The sequence below is a fragment of the Oncorhynchus keta genome, chromosome 19 (assembly GCF_023373465.1).
Source record: "Oncorhynchus keta strain PuntledgeMale-10-30-2019 chromosome 19, Oket_V2, whole genome shotgun sequence".
NCBI lineage: Eukaryota > Metazoa > Chordata > Actinopteri > Salmoniformes > Salmonidae > Oncorhynchus > Oncorhynchus keta.
In genome coordinates this window covers 62286584-62311583 of record NC_068439.1, presented here as the reverse complement: position 1 = coordinate 62311583, position 25000 = coordinate 62286584, and the positions used below count along the sequence as shown (strand labels likewise).

At 46.5% G+C, this 25000-nt stretch overlaps 1 protein-coding gene across 4 annotated transcripts in view; it reads right to left on the bottom strand.

Moving 5' to 3' along the window:
- hivep2a (HIVEP zinc finger 2a) overlaps positions 1 to 25000 on the bottom strand; it is a 122976-nt gene that overhangs the window by 86622 nt on the left and 11354 nt on the right. Inside the window, exon 1 of one of the 4 annotated variants that reach the window (XM_035794181.2) lies at positions 466 to 1039. The exons of the other annotated variants lie outside the window; for them this stretch is intronic. The gene's annotated coding sequence lies outside the window, so the exon portion shown is untranslated. Of the gene's footprint in view, positions 1 to 465; positions 1040 to 25000 lie in introns of those variants that run through there. 4 annotated transcript variants of the gene reach the window in all.

Here is a 25000-nt window from a genome sequence, read left to right as displayed (position 1 = left end):
AGGCTGCCGCACGGACTAAACAACAAGTGCCTCACCACTGGGGAGGAGAGCTAGAGAACAGGAGGATGAAGTAGGGAGGGAGGGAGGGACGTGCTCTGCGGAGCGAAGAAGAGGTCAGGTTATGTCATAGTTTCTCGCTTATCTCAGTCTCTTTAAATACCTGCCAGGGCTGTGCAAACAAGCCGTCGGTAGACAGAGCCCCTGCAGCCCAGGCAGCCCCATCTGTCACACACACAAATACACACGCATAGTGACGGCTGTATCGCCACGACAACACACAGCAGACAGCTTGTACCAAAACACAGAGAAGAAGGCTGTGTATGGTGGAGATCCAACAGCCACTGTCATCCTCCATTCAGTTTACAAACACACTGACAACAAGGGAATCACTTCTCAGCAGCATCACCACAGAGAGAGAGAGAGGAGGTAGAGAAAAGGAGAGGGAGAAACGGTATGTCTACTTACCTGGGTATATCAGCTCCCCAGTCCCACAACATCTCCAGTCACCAACAGCAATCCTCTGGGGTGAAACTTTTCCTGTCCATTCTCCGGGGTCACCGATAGAAAGCCAAAACAGCGGGGCCAAACTCCCATCAATCAGAATAGCCACTCACTGGTGGTGAGAGCGTATGCTTGCTCGGAGACCTACTGATGTAAGCTAGTCACCAGAGAAAATACCCAGTCAGTTGTGACGCATATCCAGGATCAGAAATAGCAATAGGGCCCCCAGAGGGATTATACAACAGACTACATTTAGAGGACCTTCCACTGGCCCACAGAGCAGGAAGGCAGGCAGCGCTCATGCTCATTCTCTCTCTCTCGCCTGCCTACCGGCTGGCCTGCCTGCCTGCCTGCCCTCTCTTTGCTGGCTCCACAGTCTTTTTTTACAAAGTAAGATGACATTTTCCTAAGCAAGACATGACCACAAATAGAGGGGTCAAGTGAAAGACAGTAGTTATGGGGTGGAGCGGCAGGAGCAGGGCTGTTGCCGGCTGCTTCTCTCTCTCTAAGTGTTGTATTGTTATGACACAGCAGCACAACCTTATCAGGCTGGCCTGGCGGGCGACACCACACTACAGCAGTCTGGACACACACCACCTCTGACCCCCCGGGGGTTGTCCTATCCAAAAGCGAGTGTGTCCTGTCAAAGAGCGAGCCATAACATGGTATCCCTCTACTCTCCCTCCTTCCCTCTTCCCCTCCCGCCCTGCTTCCCCTGCCGCCTCCCCCTCCCCACTCCTCCTCCTCCTCCTCCCTAGCTCTATAAATAACTTGCCAGGCTAATAGTGAAAAATGGCCTCAGAGATGTGTTTTCTCCGGCCCAATCCCCTGCTCTCCGGTCAACGATATGATTCGCTCCTGTGTTGCTCCTTCAGTGCGTGGCTACCGCCACATTACTGGCCATGAAGAGTGACATTGGGACAGAGCTGCACTGGGACAGGGCAGCATTGGGACAGGGAAGCACTGGGACAGGGCGGCACTGGGACAGGGCCGCATTGGGACAGGGCAGCATTGGGACAGGGAAGCATTGGGACAGGACTGCACTGGGACAGGGCAACATTGGGACAGGGCAGCACTGGGACAGGACTGCACTGGGACAGGGCAGCATTGGGACAGGACTGCACTGGGACAGAGCAGCACTGGGAAAGGGCAGCATTGGGACAGGACTGCACTGGGACAGGGCAACATTGGGACAGGGCTGCACTGGGACAGGGCAGCATTGGGACAGGGCGGCACTGGGACAGGGCAGCACTGGGACAGGGCAGCATTGGGACAGGGCAGCACTGTGACAGGGCAGCATTGGGACAGGGCAGCACTGGGACAGGGCTGCACTGGGACAGGGCAGCAGAGAGAGATGGAAGAGGAAAAGGGAGAAAGAGAAGAGAGAAGCCCAGCTGAGCAATAGCTTCCAGCCACAACCCTCGCTGCAGCGTTGAATATTAATGCATGTTTATGCTTCTGAATTAACCTCAGGTATGTCATGAGTGACAGTGGTGGGCTAGTTTGAGAGCTCCCGTATAACATTCTCCGCATTGCCTACATTCAGGGCCACATGGTGTCAAAATGCAGGCAGTATGGAGAGGAATTCACCTCAACAATGGGCGGATGACAACAAACACATACGGCAGTTGTTTTGAGTGGACCAACTCAAGCAAGGGTAGACACCAGCTCCATGCTGGTGATACTCTGGCTAATAACGCCCATGCTGTCACGCAAGTCAAACGGGCACCTCTATTATAAGACCATTGTTACTTTGCCCTTACTGGAGAATCCAATTTACAGGTCTAGCAATAACTTGACCTCTGTTGAACTCCCTATGAGAAATCAGAAACTGCTGCGGGCAGGAGACAACTGGGAATAGTTGACCCTAACACCCCCCAAAGGACTGTCCCGGAGCAGGGAGACCTGACACCATAGCCACCTATTGACTATCCAAAGTAGCCAACACCTGCTGTGAGCTAAACTCAATAGTCCACACTGTGCAGCTCTAAGTGGGAGTGCAGTACTCCTGAGCAGGAAGCAGAGGTATAGTTGATGCAATGTGTGGGACAAGATGAAAGGACACAGTTCACAACGACAGGCCTAGCTATTCCTACGCGAGCATGTGCATTCACACTGGGAGACAGCAGAAAGAGAATTAACACTATAGCACACAACAGGTGTTACGAGAGAAAGACAGGTCGAGTGTTTAACACACTCAAGACTCAACACTCCATTTGACTTCATCTTAAAAGACACACTTCCCCATTGCCTTTTACAGGTGGAATAGCATCATTAGGTATAAACAGAGAGAAACATATGTTTATATTTTGAAATTAGCAGAGTATAAAAACTAGGACAGTTCTCTATCATATACTGTAGGCCCTTCTGCACATCTTTATGTAAACACATAACATGACCTGGATATCAAGCAACAGAATGATCTAGTAGAAACATACACTCAGATGTCAGTTTATTAGGTACACCACCCCATTTCTGAAGAAAAAACACAAATGTGAAAAATGTATGTATAGTTCTAGCATTTTGGAAATAAACTCTTCATTTATGCATAAAACGCTGAACGGCACATGCTGCGTGTGACCAAATCAGCTTATCCTGTCAAGGCACAAACTCTCTCACTATCCACGTTTGAAAGCCATTTAGCTAGCTAGTAAAACAGACTAGACAACCTTGTAGAGTTCTTCAAGTGGAGAATTCTGTGAATGTCTATGAATACATCTAAAGATAGTTTGCCGGCACCTCAGGTCAATTCCTTGCCCTATGGGTTTCTATAACCGTGTTATAAACTGGCGAGGAAGATTCCAACCTTTGCCATCTAGGACCCTGGCTGCACAAGGTTAGTCCCAAAACTCTGAGAGGAGTGGACCCTTTCAAAAGGCTACAAAACCAGCTACAGAAATGTAACCTAAATGTACGCTATAAAATGTAGTTACTTCAAAAGCTGGTGGCATAAACGGCGCCACATCACTCTAAAATCCACGGCCTTCAGGAGAAATGAATCCCAATGCAACACCAGTCATCAGAGACCTGAAATCACATTGAACTTAAGGATGTTTCATTTGAGTAATTTAGTAGATGCTCTTACATAGGGCGACTTGCAGTAGTGAGTACACACATCTTCGTACTAGTCCCACGTGGGAATCGAAACGCCAACCCTGCACTCGCTCGCACCACGCTGTACCAGCTGAGCCACACAGGACTTTCATCAGACACATATTGATATCTGTGCCTAATGTACACTAGAGAGAGAGAGGGGGAAAACGCCTTGGTAACTGAAGCAGAGAACATGGGGAGAGGAAACCCTTTCTGTATTTTTCTATTGAAAGCTGTGCAGAGGGTTTCACTTATACACCCCCTGGAGCTGAGACAGAGGAACACACAGGGAGCGGAGTCCGCAAAGCACGCAGCACACACACACATACCCAAATGCACACACACGAACTACATTTTAAACCGTGTTTTATGGTGCGACAAAATAATGAACGTGCTCTTTTAAGTCAAAGCAGACATGAGTCACATCACATTTTATCGCTATTTTATATCCCTTTACACGTTTCTTTCCTTCTATTCAGGGACGGACAGAGAGATGGAGAAGTAGAAACACAGTGTGTCACATCAGCCTCTATAATGGGACCAGAGCTTTTTCATGACAAGGTCATATTTGACCTAGCGACCCCTGACCGTCCCTGGCCAGGGGGTGGGTCTTCCTAGCAGGCCTTGGGGGAGCGTGAGGCAGCCTGACAGAATGAGATCAAGCGATCATGAAAACAGTCGCTCAGCAGCCCCTCCAAAACAAACCCGCTCTCATGCAGCCGAGGTACAATTGCTCATTGGAGTGTGAGGCAGTGACTCTCTCTCAGCCAGCCATCAGGGACCCAGTTAGGAGTTACGCAACAGGCCTGCCTGCGTGTTTTCCACCGCCAGCTGAGGGGCCGACCCCACAGCTGTTCCCGATTCCGACGGTGAAACCCTTTCTGGGCAAAACCTCTCGGAACGTCGCACCCCCCCGCCCCGAAGCCTTTCTCTCCGTCCCTGTCACTCCACCGGGTCTCATGTTGCCCGTGGCACCTGTTACCCCCAGCGGTAAGGCAAAGCAGGCAGGCAGGCCAGCTCAGAGAGCCCCCCACTCCCTTCCACCACTCCCCCATGGCCCTTTTTCTCTCCAGTGTCAGTTTACGGCAATCACCCAGACAAGCAGTAACAATTTTAGACTTGGCCCTGAGTCAGATCAGCTGGCTGATGCTGGGAATGAGCACCGGGGGCTTCCCAAACAGAACACCCCTGCTGGGGTCCCATGGCCCGCAGCTCCTCTACAACCAACAACACATGGGAGCGCAGGTGAGTCACTAAGAGCCACGCTCAAGAACAAAACGATCAAAAGGTATCTGGGGTCAGGCTGGCTCACTGAAAATGTGTTTTTTTCCAGACCAAATGTACTGTCGTGATTCGTGAAAGATCAGGGATGGGAGTTAATTTAACAAATTATATTTTTCCCTGACAAACAATTGCCCTGGAAAGAGCATTATGGCCTCATAATCAAGTCAATTGCTTTGACTGCACATATTTAACCGCTTTTTAATTTGCTCGAAAGACAAATCAGTCCAAATCCTCCATCACAGATGGCTGGATAAAATTTCCATCAAACATGATATTAATTGGGTTGCATCACACCTTTCAGTTTTACAGGCGATTAACATAATCTGGGTTTTAACAGGTTTTAATGGCAGCCAATTTGTAGCTATTTGTGGCATGCACACAGGAACTGCGTAGGAGGCTCTGAGAGGGTGGTAAGTGGCATCTTGAATATTGACAGATTTGATTCAAAATTCAGTTCAATGACTCCCATGAATATCCAGTAAACGCCCCCACACAACCCACAAAGTGTTTTAAATCTTCATACACCATGCTGTACACCACAAATATGCAAGCACGTTCTAGAGGGAAGTACATTTATAGAGGAACATTCTCAAATAAATCACTCAATTTACCCCTAAAATACACTCCTCTCAATCTTTCATTGCAAATGACTGAGACGATAATCTTACCTCTTGCTTTCTAAAAACAGATCCTTCCACAGCGCCAAACGAAGCTAAAGCACACATGCCATTCATCTTTATAGCCTGGGCATGCTCTGTCATTCATCTGTATAGCCTGGGCATGCTCTGTCATTTAGATCCTATGGCCTGGCTGGGGAGTAGAGTAACACTGAGCGGCTGTTAGTGGATGAGCAGTGAAGGACATGCTGTCAGAATGGCTCAGGCTAAAAATATCATGGGCTGCCCCATGGACGTTACTATACTCCTAGCATCTCTCTCTCTCTTTTCTCATGGACGTTACTATACTCCTAGCATCTCTCTCTCTCTTTTCTCATGGACGTTACTATACTCCTAGCATCTCTCTCTCTCTTTTCTCATGGACGTTACTATACTCCTAGCATCTCTCTCTCTTTTCTCATGGACGTTACTATACTCCTAGCATCTCTCTCTCTCTTTTCTCATGGACGTTACTATACTCCTAGCATCTCTCTCTCTCTTTTCTCATGGACGTTACTATACTCTAGCATCTCTCTCTTTTCTCATGGACGTTACTATACTCCTAGCATACTCTAGCTCTCTCTTTTTTCTCATGGACGTTACTATACTCCTAGCATCTCACTCTCTCTTTTCTCATGGACGTTACTATACTCCTAGCATCTCTCTCTCTCTTTTCTCATGGACGTTACTATACTCCTAGCATCTCTCTCTCTTTTCTCATGGACGTTACTATACTCCTAGCATCTCTCTCTCTCTTTTCTCATGGACATTACTATACTCCTAGCATCTCTCTCTCTCTTTTCTCATGGACGTTACTATACTCCTAGCATCTCTCTCTCTCTTTTCTCATGGACGTTACTATACTCCTAGCATCTCTCTCTCTCTTTTCTCATGGACGTTACTATACTCCTAGCATCTCTCTCTCTCTTTTCTCATGGACGTTACTATACTCCTAGCATCTCTCTCTCTCTTTTCTCATGGACGTTACTATACTCCTAGCATCTCTCTCTCTCTTTTCTCATGGACGTTACTATACTCCTAGCATCTCTCTCTCTCTTTTCTCATGGACGTTACTATCTAGCTCTTTCTTTTCTCATGGATGTTACTATACTCCTAGCATCTCTCTCTCTCTTTTCTCATGGACGTTACTATACTCCTAGCATCTCTCTCTCTTTTCTCATGGACATTACTATTTCTCATCTCTCTCTTTTGGATGTTACTATACTCCTAGCATCTCTCTCTCTCTTCCTATGGACGTTACTATACTCCTAGCATCTCTCTCTCACTTCCTATGGACGTTACTATACTCCTAGCATCTCTCTCTCTCTTTTCTCGTGGACGTTACTATACTCCTAGCATCTCTCTCTCTCTTTTCTCATGGACGTTACTATACTCCTAGCATCTCACTCTCTCTTTTCTCATGGACGTTACTATACTCCTAGCATCTCTCTCTCTCTCTTTTCTCATGGATGTTACTATACTCCTAGCATCTCTCTCTCTCTTTTCTCATGGACGTTACTATACTCCTAGCATCTCTCTCTAGCTCTCTTTCTCATGGACATTACTATACTCCTAGCATCTCTCTCTTTTCTCATGGACATTACTATACTCCTAGCATCTCTCTCTTTTCTCATGGACATTACTATACTCCTAGCATCACTCTCTCTCTTTTGTCATGGACATTTACTAGCACTCCTAGCATCTCTCTCTCTCTTTTCTCATGGACATTACTATATCCCCCAGACATTACTATCTCTCTCTTTTCTCATGGACATTACTATACTCCTAGCATCTCTCTCTCTCTTTTCTCATGGACGTTACTATACTCCTAGACATCTATACTCCTCTCTCTCTTTTCTCATGGACATTACTATACTCCTAGCATCTCTCTCTCTCTTTTCTCATGGACGTTACTATACTCCTAGCATCTCTCTCTCTCTTTTCTCATGGACATTACTATACCCCCAGCATCTCTCTCTCTCTTTTCTCATGGACATTACTATACTCCTAGCATATCTCTCTCTCTTTTCTCATGGACATTACTATACTCCTAGCATCTCTTTCTCTCTCTCTCTCTTCTCATGGACGTTACTATAGTCCTAGCATCTCTCTCTCTCTCTCTCTCTCTCTCTCTCTCTCTCTCTCTCTCTCTCTCTCTCATGGACATTACTATACTCCTAGCATCTCTCTCGCTCTCTTTTCTCATGGACATTACTGTACTCCTAGCATCTTTCATTCTCTTTTCTCATGGACATTACTAATACTCTTTTCGAGCATCTCTAGCATCTCTCTTTTCTCATGGACATTACTATACTCCTAGCATCTCTCTTTTCTCATGGACATTACTATACTCCTAGCATCTCTTTCTTTTCTCATGGACATTACTATACTCCTAGCATCACTCTCTCTCTTTTCTCATGGACATTACTATACTCCTAGCATCTCTCTCTCTCTTTTCTCTGGACATTACTATACTCCTAGCATCTCTCTTTTCTCTCTCTCTCTCTTTTCTCATGGACATTACTATACTCCTAGCATCTCTCTCTCTTTTCTCATGGACATTACTATACTCCTAGCATCTCTCTCTCTTTTCTCATGGACATTACTATACTCCTAGCATATCTCTCTCTTTTCTCATGGACATTACTATACTCCTAGCATCATTACTATACTCCTAGCATCTCTCTCTCTCTCTCTCTTCTCATGGACGTTACTATAGTCCTAGCATCTTTTTCTCTCTCTCTCTCTCTCTCTCTCTCTCTCTCTCTCTCTCTCATGGACATTACTATACTCCTAGCATCTCTCTCGCTCTCTTTTCTCATGGACATTACTGTACTCCTAGCATCTTTCTCTCTTTTCTCATGGACATTACAATACTCCGAGCATCTCTCTCTCTTTCTCATGGACATTACTATACTCCTAGCATCTCTCTCTCTTTTCTCATGGACATTACTATACTCCTAGCATCTCTTTCTTTTCTCATGGACATTACTATACTCCTAGCATCTCTCTCTCTTTTCTCATGGACATTACTATACTCCTAGCATCTCTCTCTCTTTTCTCATGGACATTACTATACTCCTAGCATCTCTCTCTCTTTTCTCATGGACATTACTATACTCCTAGCATCTCTCTCTCTTTTCTCATGGACATTACTATACTCCTAGCATCTCTCTCTCTTTTCTCATGGACATTACTATACTCCTAGCATCTCTCTCTCTTTTCTCATGGACATTACTATACTCCTAGCATCTCTCTCTCTTTTCTCATGGACATTACTATACTCCTAGCATCTCTCTCTCTCTCTTTTCTCATGGACGTTACTATACTCCTAGCATCTCTTTCTCTCTCTCTCTCTTCTCATGGACGTTACTATAGTCCTAGCATCTCTCTCTCTCTCTCTTTTCTCATGGACGTTACTATAGTCCTAGCATCTTTATCTCTCTCTCTCTCTCTTTTCTCATGGACATTACTATACTCCTAGCATCTCTCTCTCTTTTCTCATGGACATTACTATACTCCTAGCATCTCTCTCGCTCTCTTTTCTCATGGCAATGGGCCACAACTTTTGCTACTGTGATGGCACATTACGGTATTTTGACTAACAGATATTTTTTTTATTTTACCTTTATTTTACTAGGCAAGTCAGTTAAGAACAAATTCTTATTTTCAATGACGGCCTAGGAACAGTGGGTTAACTGCCTGTTCAGGGGCAGAACAGGCATAGCGACAGATTTTGTACCTTGTCAGCTCGGGGATTTGAACTTGCAACCTTTCGGTTACTAGTCCAATGCTCTAACCACTAGGCTACCCTGCCGCCCGAATAGGAATTTATCAGTTTGATTTGTTTACAAATTCTTTCCGGGTCTATGTGATCTGTGGGAAATATGTGTCTCTATTATGGTCATACATTTGGCAGGAGGTTAGGAAGTGCAGCTCAGTTTCCACTGTGGACAGTGGGCACGTATCTAATCTATTGATTCCAGATAGCATTCCAAATTGTTTTGTTTTCTGGTTGATTCTTTACAGTGTGTCAAATAATTATCTTTTTGCATTCTCATAATTTGTTTGGATCTAATTGTGTTGCTGTCCTGGGTCTGTTTGTGTTTGTAAGCAGAGCCCCAGAACCAGCACGGCTGATGGGACTCTTTTCTAGGTTCATCTCTGTAGGTGAGGGCTTTGGTGGTGAAATGTGTGGGCATCTTTTCATTTTAGGTGGTTGTAAAATTGAACAGCTCTTTTCTGGATTTTGATAACTAGCAGGTATAGTCCTAATTTTGCTCTGCTTGCATCATTTGGGGTTTTGCGTCTTTGCAGAATTCTGCATGCAGTCTCAATTGGGTGTTTGTCCCATTTAGTGAATTCTTGGTTGGTGAGTGGAGCCCAGACCTCACAATCACAGAGGGCAATGGGTTCTATAACTGACTGAGCCAGATCCTAATTGGGATGTTGAGTTTTATGTTCCTCTGTTTAGGCTGAGGTAGGTATAATTATTGGTATGCTCTTGGGCAACGGTTTCTAAATATGATCTCTCTTGTATTCGTTGTCCTGGCAACTGGACCTTTTTTGGAACACCGTTATTTTTGGCTTACTGAGAGTCATCGACAGGTCCCAGGTCTGACAGAATCTGTGCAGAAGATCTAGGTGCTGCTGTAGGTCCTCTTTGGTCGGGGACAGAAGAAGCAGATCATCTGCAAACAGTAGACGTTTGAGTTCAAAGTCCAGCAGGGTGAAGCCGGGTGCTGTAGACTGTTCTAGTGCCCTCGCCAATTCATTGATATACAGTATATTGAAGATGGTGGGGCTCAAGCTGCATCCCTGTCTCACCCCACGGCCCTGAGGAAAGTGTATGTTTATTGCCAATTTCCAACCATTTGTTTAGCAGACCCTAATGCCAAAGTGGTCCCATGTGTCTCAGTTGGTAGTGCATGGCACTTGCAACACCAGGGTTGTAGGTTCAATTCCCAAGGGGGTCCAGTATGACGAAGAAGGAAAAAAAAGTATGAAAATGTTTGCAGTCTACTTACTGTAAGTCACTCTGGATAAGAGTGTCTGCTAAATGACTAAAATGTAAACTTGAGTAAAGCACTTTTTTAAATCAACAAAGCATGAGAAGACTTCGCTTTTGTTTTGTTTGTTTGTCAATGAGGTTGTGCATGGTGTATACGTGGTCTGTTGTACAGTATTTTAGGAAGGAGTCAACTTGACATTTGCTCAGGACATTGTTTTCACTAAGGAAATAAATGTTGGACTCAGCTGTTGATGATACTGCAGAGGATTTTCCAGAGATTACTGTTGACGCAGATTCTGCTGTATTGAGGTCCAATTTGCCTAAACTTTTGTGGATTGAGGTGACCAGACCTTGATTCCAAATATTGGGGAAGATGTCAGAGCTAAGGATAATGTTGAAGATTTAAGAATAGCCTATTTTAATTTGTGGTCTGTATCATTTTGTTTAGTATACCATCAACACCACAGGCCTTTTGGGGTTGGATGGTTTGTACTTTGTCCTGTAGCTCTTACAATGTAATTAGTGAATCTAATGGCTTCTGGTGATAGTTGATTCTAAGTGAAGTACATTATCATGTATATGTTTTTGTTCTTGGTTCTTTATTATACAGCCAAAAGAATGGAGAAGTGGTTTATCCACACGTCTCCATTTCTGGATAGAAGTGATTTGATTCTAGGGATTCATCAATCACATTGAGCTGTTTTCTTGCATGCTGTTCCTTGTTTTTTACTTATTGTATTTCTGTATTGTTTAAGGCGTAAGCTAAACCACTTCTCATCGCTGTTCATTTTCTTAGGTTTTCTGCTTAATATGTTAGCTGAAAGGTCAAATATACTGTTCAGGCTTCCTACTGCTAAATGTACACTTACAGACTGTGGGTTAAGTTCAGTGATAAAGTAATCTACAGTACAACTGCCAAGAGATGAGCTATAGGTGTACCTATCATAGGAGTCCCCTCGAAGTCTACCATTGACTATGTATAGTTCCAGCGTGCAACAGAAAAGCAGGAGTTGTGACTCGTTTCTGTTGGTTGTTTTGTCGTAGTTGTGTCTAGGGGGCACTCTCTCTCTCGTGCGGCAGGCCAGCCAGCACACCACACACACTATATTCGATGCACACATGTAATGCTGTGAATTCTCTCAACACACAACCAATTGGAGCATAAATACTTGATGACTGAAGAGCATGACCCACCATCAACAATGCCAATACTGCAGGACCAATGTGACCAAGCAGGTCAATTGTAATACACTGAATGAAACAATTAGCTCCCAGCTCAGTGATTGATCCCATGGCTGTCTGATGGATGTGTAAACAGAGCTGTTAGCTAACATGAATGGAGTGCCACGCTGAATAAAGCAGACACAGTCAATGAGTTGAGCTACAACATACTGTATCTGTAACTGGTCTGGTAATGGAATCCCAATACATGGCATCAACCTTCAGCCCACACGTTCCTCGTTTTCTCTACATCCATCCAACAAGCTGATCAACATCAATGACATTGACCGGAGGGAAGTGTTTGGCCCCAATGTCACCTCAAGGATAAATCCCCAGTAAAATGACCTGGGAGAACTAACCTAATCCTGACTGAGGAAGAACAAAATGACCTGTCGTTCCTGGATGTGATCCCTTTCCCTTACTTTTCCCACACACTCCTAATGAGGACCTGCCTGCTTTTCCCCGCTCACTATGCACTGCCAAGGCAGGCACCGGGCCCGTAGACCCGGTTGTAAAAATGTCTTGTTTCGGGAAGTAACATGACTCACTCATTTATTTAGGAATTTCTCAGACAAATCAACAAGCTTTGTGAGCTTATCCTGGCTCACAAACAACAATACACATAATGGGAAATTTATAGGGTTCTATTAAACCATGGGAGCAGATATCTGTGACTGGTGATGTTGTGATTTGATCTGTGTATATTGCCAATTCCTATACAGCAGTAGAGTGTGTGTAATCCTGGCCAGCGTAAAGAATGGTGTGTGACTATTTACAACACTGTCGTGCTAAATGGATGCCATCGCATTGTGGAAGGAGCTATTGTATCGCCAGTCATCCCATCAACTGTAATGAAAAAAAAACACTGCAGATGGTCAAATAATAACACATATCACCATGGTAAGACATTTATAAATAATCAAGTGAGCAAATCATTTTCTTCATTTCAACGAAGAAAAACGAACACAGGCCTGTGCACAGAACACCTAGAGCCTCTGGTAATGTAGGTAATGTATCTGTAGGCTAGCTAGAAGAGAGCTTCTCCAACATAACGGTGCTTATTCACAGCGGAGGTCAACAATACTACAAAACCTATTTCCCGTTGTGAATTTGCTAGGCATATGAATGTATTCTAAACGAGGAACATGGATCAGGAGGGTCACAAATGAATTTGCTACTCTTCAAAGAAAGGGTGGCACTACCAATAGACACAGTACATTGGAAATAATAGGTGACAACCTTCAAATATGGGAACCTTATTTTTTCCATCATCTTTACTGCAGGAGGATTACATATACTGCAATCATCCTCCATTCATACAATGTATCAATAGCACCCAAAACATACCGCCTGGTAATTTATGAACATTTGAACATCTTGGCCATGTTCTGTTATAATCTCCACCCGGCACAGCCAGAAGAGGACTGGCCACCCCACATAGCCTGGTTCCTCTCTAGGTTTCTTCCTAGGTTTTGGCCTTTCTAGGGAGTTTTTCCTAGCCACCGTGCTTCTACACCTGCAATGCTTGCTGTTTGGTGTTTTAGGCTGGGTTTCTGTACAGCACTTTGAGATATCAGCTGATGTACGAAGGGCTATATAAATACATTTGATTTGATTTGATTTGTAGAGAATACAGCAGTAGACACTATTAGCACCCGAGCCTGAGACGCTGCCTCTGTAAATGGCCCCAGGTGAAGTAACTTCTCCTCTCCCTGTCAAACCCTGGAAGCAGAGCTGACCTTTTGCCTCCTATCTGACTCGACAGCGCAGATCTACGAGCGGGGTACCACCATAAAGCAGCACTCTCCCTGCAATATTCAGCATAAAATATGCATCAAATTATATAACCCTTATATAATGCATCCATGGGCCAGGTCTGGGCTCATCCATGCTGTGTTCTACAGCTAATTAAGCGATCTGTGCAAAGCAAAACAGAGCATGGGGAGCTGCTAATTTTAGGTCCTTCCCTGAGCCCATCTGAGAAACAGGAGGCTGGGAAGCAGTGGGAGGCTCCGGAGCTAACGCAACCAAGTGGCTTGAAGGCGGGGGAGAAGCGGCAGGGGGGATGCTTGGTTCGCTAAAAAGCCCATATGACATCAGTCAGAGTGAGCGTGGCGATGGGAGTGAAACAAAGCCCTGTCAGGAGGCGGAGAGAGGAGGAGAGGAGACAATGGCACCCCAGTCAGCTCCACACAGTCACAGAGTCCAACAGAGAGCAGCATCCATGAGGTCACACAATCAGTACCAACTAGAGGTCGACAGATTATGATTTTTCAACGCCGATACCGATTATTGGAGGACCAAAAAAGCCGATAAAAAAAAAAATGTATTTGTAATAATGACAATTACAACAATACTGAATGAACATTTATTTTAACATATAATACATCAATAAAATCTATTTAGCCTCAAATAAATAATGAAACATGTTCAATTTGGTTTAAATAATGCAAAAACAAAGTGTTGGAGAAGAAAGTAAAAGTGCAATATGTGCAATGTAAGAAAGCTAACGTTTAAGTTCCTTGCTCAGAACATGAGAACATATGAAAGCTGGTGGTTCCTTTTAACATGAGTCTTCAATATTCCCAGGTAAGAAGTTTTAGGTTGTAGTTATTATAGGAATTATAGGACTATTTCCCTCTATACCATTTGTATTTCGTTAACCTTTGACTATTTTATGTTCTTATAGGCACTTTAGTATTGCCAGTGTAACAGTATAGCTTCCGCCCCTCTCCTTGCTCCTCCCTGGGCTCGAACCAGGAACACAACGACAACAGCCACCCTCGAAGCAGCGTTACCCATGCAGAGCAAGGGAAACAACCACCCCAAGACTCAGAGCGAGAGACGTTTGAAACGCTATTAGCGCGCGCTAACTAGCAAGCCATTTCACTTCGGTTACACCAGCCTCATCTCGGGAGTTGATAGGCTTGAAGTCATAAACAGCGCAATGCTTGACGCACAACGAAGAGCTGCTGGCAAAACGCACGAAAGTGCTGTTTGAATGAATGTTTACGCGCCTGCTTCTGCCTACCACCGCTCAGTCAGATACTTAGATACTTGTATGCTCAGTCATATTATATGCAACGCAGGACACGGTAGATAATATCTAGTAATATCATCAACCATGTGTAGTTAACTCGTGATTATGATTGATTGTTTTTTCATAAGTTTAATGCCAAGTTTAATGCCAACTAGCAACTTACCGTGGCTTAGTGCATTCATGTAACAGGCAGTCTCCTTGTGGAATGCAACGGTCATTATTGCGTTGGACTAGTTAACTGTAAGGTTGCAAAATTGGAGCTGACAAGGTGAAAATCTGTCGTTCTGCCCCTGAACGAGGCAGTTAACCCACCGTTCCTAGGCGGTCATTGAAAATAAGAATGTGTTCTTAACTGACTTGCCTAGTTAAATAAAGATTAAATAAAGGTGTGTAAAAAAATAAAAAATAAAAACATTTTAAAAAATCGGTGTCCAAAAATATAAAGATTTCCGATTGTTATGAAAACTTGAAATCGGCCCTAATTAATCGGTCATTCCGATTAATCGGCCGACCACTAGTACCAACACACTTTCAGCCCTGTGCAGCCCTTCCAATACTTGTCAATTTGCACACATAGTCACACCCCTCTCTCTTTCTCCCTATCTTGTGTGCCAATAGTGAAAACCGAGAAAAACAGCCACCCTGGAAGGTTTCTGTCAGCAAGACTGGAAGGGAGAGCTAGTAGGTTCACAGTTCAACAGAATGGGCAGACCCAGGTTTCATCAGCGGAGAGCCCAGATCTGTCCCAGGTCTGTCCTAGCAAAGGAAAGGAAATCAATCTGCCTCCCTGCCTACTGCTGGGCCTTCCTCAGATCAGCTGTGTGTTTATTGAGATCACTAACATTGCCAGAGTCCTCTGCTAGCAACAAACCACATGGGTAACACCAACCAGGCAGCCACACTGGTTCCCTCACCTGTATCCTGGAGCGGATCCTTCCTTCCTTCCTCCTCTGCTGGTTAACTGGCGTAACCTAATAAGTTCAACACTAACATAACATCTTCAACTCTAACAGTTAGTCACCTATACAGTAGAGACACATAGTGGTATCAGCCTCATACTCAAGGCGAGTATAGAAGTTAATCACCCCACAAGGCCACCAACACACTCACCATTGTTTTCATTTCCATTGGAGAAATGAAGGAGGTGTCATGTGTGGGAGCATACGGAGAGGAAACATTATTCTGAGATGAACATGGAGCGGTTCATTTGGAGATAAGAGCAGGCAGAAAGAGAGAGGGGGAGCGTCTAGGGAAAACAGGCATCTGTGGGGAGTACTGAAGAAGGCTGGAGGACACATGCCTCCGGCTAGATCCTGTAGCTCAACAGCAGTGCTGTGTGAGAGGCTGACCAGAATCTCTCAGACGGGCAGTCCCAGCAAAAATACATGCATTTTCTCCTCATAAAAAGCCAGAGAATAAATGTGGCAACCTTTTACAGGAATACAGTCTCGATTAGCATCGGAATTAGCTGCTCGGTATGGAAAAAACACTTCAATTATTGTTTTCCATACAGTGGCACATCAGACACCTAGGCTATGAAATTAAACTACAGGGACTCCCTTTTACAACCAAATAATATGTATGCAATCCTCTAGATGTGACACACTGTAAAACATTGTTTCTTTTCAAACTCTCTCTGCGTAATCTTTTCACTGTATTTTTCTTACTTTGCAACATTTCAAAAGGCAATAAAAATAGACCATTATTATTTCAGTAAATAATACATGGGCCTTGTTCATACTGTATAGTACACCAATATACTGTACGCACTTATTTCCCAACTGGAAAGCAGTTAGTAAATTCAGTGGGACCGCTCATACGTTCAGTATTACAGCATCTCTCCAGCACTATGCTACCCAGTAGGCATGGATACTCAGGGCTCATTGTGACCTCAATTACTCCGGATTGAGTTGGGTTCCCCACCTCTCTCTGTCTCAACACCAAGTCATTCTCTACAGACACAGGTACTCCAAGGGATGAACTGATTAGTTCCCTTCTATGGAGAGCAGAGGGCTAAACTGAGGATGGAGGAGCACAGCGCAGAGAAATGAAGGGTATTCTTCCGAGCCATGCCATGCACACGAGCCCGGGTACTGTACTGTAGAACATGTTACTCCTCAGTAGTGCACCTCCCATCATTCGGCATTGTGTATGAACTACAGACAGAGCCTTTAGCTTGGCAGGAAGTGTGTAGGATGCCACAGCACGGAAGATACAACTGCAGGCTGGAGCCTTCAGTCAGGCAGAATGCTTAAACTAGATGCTTAAGATTTGAGTATCAACGTCAGCTTCTGTGGGTCTGCTAACTGCCAGATGGGATAAGCAAACTGACAGAAATCAGATAAAAGAGAAACTTTCTGCTTAGCTACCGGTGCATACCTGCCTGCCAAGACACAGCCCCTACACAGTCCCTACACGACTAGTAACTACGTATGCTACTTTCATTGGAAATCGCAGACACACAACCTGCTTGCTGTGGCCACGTTGTAGGGTGTGTGTGTGTGTGCGTGTTCTCGCACACGGGTGTAGATTGAGTGAGGGGAGGGGAGGGGAGGGGAGGGGACGGGAGGGGAGAAGACAGGAGGGAGGAGAAGAAAACTGGAGGGGAGAGGAGAGGACAAGAGGGGAGAGGAGAAGACAGGAGGGGAGAGGAGAAGACAGGAGGGGGGAAGACAGGAGGGGAGAGGAGAAGACAGGAGGGGAGAGGAGAAGACAGGAGGGAGGAGAAGAAGACTGGAGGGGAGAGGAGAGGACAGGAGGGGAGAGGAGAGGAGAGGACAGGAGGGGGGAAGACAGGAGGGGAGAGAAGACAGGAGGGGAGAAGACAGGAGGGGAGAAGACAGGAGAGGAGGGGAGAGGAGAAGACAGGAGGGGGGAAGACAGAAGGGGAGAGGAGAAGACATGAGGGGAGAGGAGAAGATAGGAGGGGAGAGGAGAAGACAGGAGGGTGGAAGACAGGAGGGGAGAGGAGAAGACAGGAGGGAGGAGAAGAAGACAGGAGGGGAGAGGAGAAGACAGGAGGGGAGAGAAGAAGACGGGGGGAGAGGAGAAGACAGGAGGGGAGAGGAGAAGACAGGAGGGGAGAGGAGGAGACAGGAGGGAGGAAAAGACAGGAGGGGAGTGGAGAAGACAGGAGGGGAGAGGAGAAGACAGGAGGGGAGTGGAGAAGACAGGAGGGGAGAGGAGGAGACAGGAGGGAGGAAAAGACAGGAGGGGAGTGGAGAAGACAGGAGGGGAGAGGAGAAGACAGGAGGGGAGAGGAGAAGATAGGAGGGGAGAGGAGAAGACAGGAGGGGAGAGGAGGAGACAGGAGGGGAGAGGAGGAGACAGGATGGGAGAGGAGGAGGTGGTGTGTAGAGCAGGGTGCTGGCACTGCCAGGTTGCTAACCATACGCAGCGTGGGCTGCTGGGAGCACTAGAGACCTGACACAGAGCCAGCTCACACTTCCCTTCCTCAGCCCACCTAAATAAGATGTGAGAGTGTGTGTGTTGTGGGGTGTGTGTGCATGCGTCTGCAATGGCAACACCTTCTCTGCTCTGCCCAAAATCACAGTCTGTTTAGAGAGGAGCAGGATGCAGCACCAGCAGCACTGTCGTCACTGGAGGCAGGTGACTAGTTGGGAGGAAGAGATGATTGCCACAACTGTCCCAATTTGTCCCTGGCACTATTCAACCTATTTAGATATAGAATAGAAAGGGAATACAAGCTATAACATCTCCATTGAAGTGCAGGTTCAGCCCAGACTAGTTTGTAAATACAGTATGAAAAACATAGGCCTCCATGTCTGGGCCTGATAGTATCTGACAGCCAAGATAACATACAGTACATGTCAGAAAACGTGTGGTGACATGCCTGTCTGACTGGTACTCACCAAGAGAGAACAGAGCGCCAATGACTTCAATGCTAAACAAGACTAGACAAATGAAGCACGCTAAAAACACAGACACTGTATACACTGAGAGCTGCCTGGCGTTCATGTTCATGTTCATTTGTAGTTTGTGTTCAAAAAGAGGTTGAATATCAGGCTGATGGTGTTGTCTGGAGCTGTCAGTGAAGTAGTATCTGTGTTCGCAAAGTGTTACTGCCACGTGTAGTACCCTTTGTCAGACTGCGCCGATCGGATTTCAGGTGGCAACAAAACGCCACTATTTTAACTATGTCAAATGAGAACACAGTGAAGAGCATTTAAACAAATACATCACAACGCGCTTTTCGATGTTTTGTCGCCTCGCCAGTTAAAAGGATCGAGGACACAAAGAAGAGCCTCAGAGCAGAGCTAGACATTCTGACACGTGCGGAGAAACACAACCATTTTCTTTAAGCTAATATTGCCTTTGGGGTGTCGCTGCGCGCTGACAGGATGAGGAAGAGGATCAATGTTTACAGACAGATTGCTAGGGCTTTGAAGGGGAGGCAGCGAGGAGTATTCATCAAGACCTCTGACACTGCGTTTCACAGCAGACTCGGTGCTGAAGACGTCTGAAGACTGCCAGCCCTGTGATCAAGGGCCCAGCTCTGGGACGGATGGTAACACACACACACACACACACACACACACACACTCACACTCACACTCACACTCACACTCACACACTCACACACACACACACACACACACACACACACACACACACATACACACACATACACACACACGCAAAGACACACACATATCTTACATATAACTTATCAAAAGCACCCATCGAGAAAAACTTTGGGATATCACTAATATAAGCTACATTGGCCCACTTGTTGTCTGTTTGCTTAAAGTTTGAACATCGAAATTCAGCAAAATAAATTTAATAAATGGGGGTCGTTACAAGTTCATTACGACTTTGGTGATGAAGGGATTTCTCTTTCATACCCTGGCTGCTTGTGATCGGAGCTGGGAGCTGGGAGCTGGGTGCTGGGAGCTGGGAGCTAGCTAGCACTGGCGCATCCTGAGGGCTAATAGAGAAGCCCCTGCCACTCTCATCCCACACGTAAATATGAGGAGCTCCGCTCTGGGCTGAAGAGAGTGATATATTAGAGCCAGAAAAATAGGCTGAAGGCTGGGGGAGAGTATGAGAGATCACGCACACACACACACACACACACACACACACACACACACACACACACACACACACACACACACACACACACACACACACACACACACACACACACACACACACACACACACACACACACACACACACACACACACACACACACACACACACACACAGACAATTGCACACACAAATGCAAGCACGCACACACAGTAAGAGCAGAGGGATGATTCTCCTGGGTCTGTACATTGGCTAGCTTCTCTGTTAACACTTTATAAGGTTTGACATGTTGTTGCCATGTGAGCTAAACCAGGCTCTGAGTTTCAGGATGTTTTATCTCTCACTGTCTTGGCATGGCTGATACAGTATTTACGCTCCATTGAGGAACTTTCCTTTGTCACCTGCTTGGTAAACTGCAGGTATAGACGAACAGTGAAATGCTTACTTACTTACCGGTCCTTTTCCAACATGCTTAAAGACAGATTTGTTTAATTTTAAGAAATAAAAGGTTGTGAAGGACTTGTGACTGGGCTGATGTGCCTCACCTCAGTCATCAATCTCAGGGTTGTCTTTCAGCGCAGCGATGCCTGGATGGATACAAGGTTGGAAAAATTGTGACAAAACGCCGTGAGGTGAGAGACAGCTCTATCCATCTGAGAACAAGACATTTGATTTCTCGATCTCATAAGACTGAGCCCTGTCCGTCAACTCCTGGTGATGTCATCCAATTCATTACAGTAAGTGTACCATCTTCAGACTGTAGTGTCAACCTGCTTGTTAGCTACCTCACATCTTCCTAGCTATTGACCTCTTTTCGCTGAAAACAAACATCTTGGTCTGTAAGCAGTGCTTCAGGCTAAGTGGCCAACTCTAGCTAATCAAATACTGTGACGCATCCATCGCTCCTGCCTCTGATTGCAGAGTGGATGAGTGTCATCACCGTCGCCCCCTCGTCCCATCATTGGAGTCCATAAAGAGAAGAGACATTGTCTGTCCGGCTTTCACGTCTCTCTCCTCTCTCCCTTCTCTGGTTAATGCAGTGAAAAGCAATCTGAATGGCAGACAGGTCAGATTAGGAGATGGAGGGAGAGGAAGTGACAATATGTCAGAGGGGCTCTATCTATCTCCTCAGCAGGCAGCACCACCCTGTAGGGTTCTCACACACATACAATCATAAACGCGCACACACAGATTCACAAATGCACACACAGATTCACACACTGCACATGGGTGGCCTGACACACTCCATGTAAAGAACTGAGGGCTCAATCATGTGCTGAGAAGAAAAGGATAACATTCCAGAAGGAAGGAAGAAAGGAAGGAAGGAAGGAAGGGAGGGAGGGAGGGAGGGAGGGAGGGAGGGAGGGAGGGAGGGAGGGAGGGAGGGAGGGAGGGAGGGAGGGAGGGGGAGGGAGGGAGGGAGGGAGGGAGGGAGGGAGGGAGGGACTCTCCTCCCTCCCTCCCTCCCTCCCTCCCTCAGACAGACAGACAGACAGGCAGGCAGGCAGGCAGGCAGGCAGGCAGGCAGGCAGGCAGGCAGGCAGGCAGGCAGACAGACAGACAGACAGACAGACAGACAGACAGACAGACAGACAGACAGACAGACAGACAGACAGACAGACAGACAGACAGACAGACAGACAGACAGTGGTGACAATGGGAGGTGGGTGTCAGTCAGCAGCCCAAGAGTATGGCAAACCTACCATCATACAAATCTCACTGGGCAGAAAACTGTTTTTTTCTCTCTCATGTCTGAAATCGGTCACTCTCTCAAATCATATACCTCTGTCAGTCACCCACCCGTTCTCTCTCCCCCCACCCCTTCTCTCTTCCCCCCACCCCCCGGTCCCCAGACATCCGTCGGCACGTAGCGAGCAGAACGAGCTATCTAGTGACACTCCTGCCATTTGCTCTTTTGAGAGCGTGGGCGTAGTGAAGGAGCGATTTAGTCACCGCCTGGCACAGCTGCGGGCTCCGGGGCGACCAACTGGTGCCTCAGCAAGCTCACCACCTGTTCTGCCATGGCAAAGGAGAAGAGAGAGCCTAACCCCCTCCACACTCCCTTGCTTCCTTTTACTCCCTCCCTCCCTTCCAGAGACAACCCATTTATTACTGGGGCAGCTTCCTCCACCAGCCTGTTTCCACATTCACCCCTCATGGGCTCCCGAGTGGCGCAGTGGTCTAAGACACTGCATCTCATTGCTAGAGGCGTGACTGCAGTACCTGGTTCGAAACCAGGCTGCATCACATCTGGCTGTGATTGGGAGTCCCATGGGGGGCTGCACAAGTGGCCCAGCGTAATCCGGGTTTGGCCGGGGTAGGCCGTCATTGTAAATTAGAATTAGTTCTTAACTGACTTGCCTAGTTAAATCAAAAATACAAATAAAATGTTTGTCAGGAAGTGCTGCTACAATAAACCTGGACATTGTTTAACAGAGCAGTGAAACCACCCTAGTTTCATTCCTATCTGTTTACAGTAAGTCACACATACTATCTGACTGTGTCATCTTGCTCTTCGGCATGGAGCTCCCTGCAGCCAGGCTATTGGAGGAGGACCAAGAGGGAGGTTGGAGCGAGACAGACAGGGGTATCAAGCTCAGGGTTACAGGGAGGAACAGGTATGAGATGGGGATCCCTTTGTGTCCTCTATGTGGCAGGCAGGGGGACATTGAGAAGGGGGCTTATGGGTGGGACTGACTGGGGGGGAACAAAAGACCTGCAGAGTGCCATGCATCATCCCTAACCCTGGCTGGTGTCATGATCCCCTGAGCCAGCCTACTGTAGCTCATCATCCCTCTTTGGCCTAGTCAGTCACACCATGGGATGTACCACCCAGACTGGCTAGGCTGTAGCGGTGGCTTACGGTAGAACTGCAGTGTACTGCACTAATGATGTAGTAACACATACATTAGTGGAATATAACTTATCAGATTGGTCTTCTGTTTTGATACAGCTTACTGTCTATCAACATTATAGCTTGGAGGCTGAGGTGAGCAATGGTATGGGCTTATCAGGGCTCACAGATCACACTCAGGACATACCAGTCCGTAACTAATCAAGACGTCCTTCAGAATGCGTGGGAAGAAAGAGGAGGCAGGGGGCAGGTCTGTGTTCCTGGATGCAATCACTCCAGCCCTAAATATCCCTCCCTCTCTCATCAGGACCGACCCACACCATGGCCATGACTGCACGCTTCCCGAAACAGAAAGTACGCGTGGCTGCAGAGATGCGAGTTTGTGGGGATTCATTTGCATGTGTGATGAAGAGGAAGAGGAAATGAAACCGTGCCTCGTTATGTTTTACTGTACTGAGCCGCCGCAGCGCCACACCTTTCCCCAAACGCTGCTTTCCATGTGCTTTGACTACGGACACAAAGTCTGCCCAAGGACTTCTGGGTATTTACAGAAAATGGGAGCAAACAAACTGGTGCTCAGCGATGCTTCAATCCATGCTATTAAAATTCAAATACTCGGTTATCTCCCCAGCACCAAAGAGAAATGGACCACCATGTGTGTGTCTTTCTCTGTCTGTCTGTCTGTCTGTCTGTCTGTCTGTCTGTCTGTCTGTCTGTCTGTCTGTCTGTCTGTCTGTCTGTCTGTCTGTCTGTCTGTCTGTCTGTCTGATCACTGGACACAGAGAGAAGGAAGGACAAAATGAGGGTAACACAATACAACCTAGAGTTATGGGTTTGTGTAACGATTTCTGCTTGAAAGCAGAGGTAATGTTCACGTGAGGGCTTGGGAATAAATGGGACTTTGAAGTGTTGTGTACACACACAGTCAAATGACCTACATACCTACATGATGTGTGTGTGTTCCGCTCCGGATCTGACGAGACACCTGCACACACTCTGTAGACTAAAGTAGAGCTATTGTTCTAATTGAGAAAGCCTACACCGATGCAGGCACGGCGTTTTGGCTGGCTTCTACCCCCGTGTACAACAGCGTGAACACGCAAACAACAGCTAGTGCTGTGCTAAAACATATTGACTGACTCACCTATTCCCTGTCTGGGTTTCACCTTCATCAACACAACACAGATAGTTGCAGCCAGGATCCAGCTACAACCTCCTCACAGTAGCATAGACATCAGTCTGGCCACCACTCCTGACTCCTGGATGCAGCCATATCAATTCAGAAAGTATCCAATCAATAGAGAGGGAGAAGGAGAAAGAGAAAGAGAGACCGACAGATGGAGGGAGAGAGAGAGGGGGAGAGGGAGACCGACAAAGGGAGGGAGGGAGGGAGGGAGGGAGGGAGGGAGGGAGGGAGGGAGGGAGGGAGGGAGGGAGGGAGGGAGGGAGGGAGGGAGGGAGGGAGGGAGGGAGGGAGGGCGACAGAGGGATGGAGAGAGAGAGAGAGGGAGAGAGAGAGAGAGAGAGAGAGAGAGAGAGAGAGAGAGAGAGAGAGAGAGAGGGATGGAGAGAGAGAGAGAGATATGGAGATAGAGAATCAGCAGGTGACCAATTTCAGACATAAGAGACAAAAAAAACAGTTTTCTGCCCAGTGAGATTTGTATGATGGTAGGTTTGCCATACTCTTGGGCTGCTGACTAACACCCACCTTCCATTGTCACCACTTCCTGTCTGTCTGTTTGTCTGTCTGTCTATCATTTTCTTCTCAGCACATGATTGAGCCCTCAGTCCTTCAGGAGAAGGAGGACATATGTTGCGGTTCTGAGTACCTGCTGCACATGAGAGGCGGTCACCGTGCAAACACAGGCTAATCACATGTGCCTTTATTCTTACCAGACAAATTTAGATCCCCCCCGGGGGAGAGTATTTGGCCACAGCTGTTTCTCAGGCTGAGCTCCCCCCTCCTCTCCTCCCTCGTTCAGTCCCGTCTATACTGTTACACTCTCAATCTGATTCCTTTAAGGACACAGCGGCGCGAGGAGCGCTGAGGGTTCCCATAGTAACAGAATGTGTGTTTCTACTTTAGGGCTCTCTGTCTATTGTCTACCACGCTGGCAGCTTGAATCAAAGCGAACGGCAGGCTGACCAGCAGTGGTCATTTATTTTCCTCTCCCCCTCAGCTCCTCTGTCCATGACAAGCTTTTGGAATCCCTGCTGTGGTTCATAAAGTGGTCGGACATTTTCTCTCGCCACCTATGAATATGGCTGTGTGTTTCTCCTGGAGT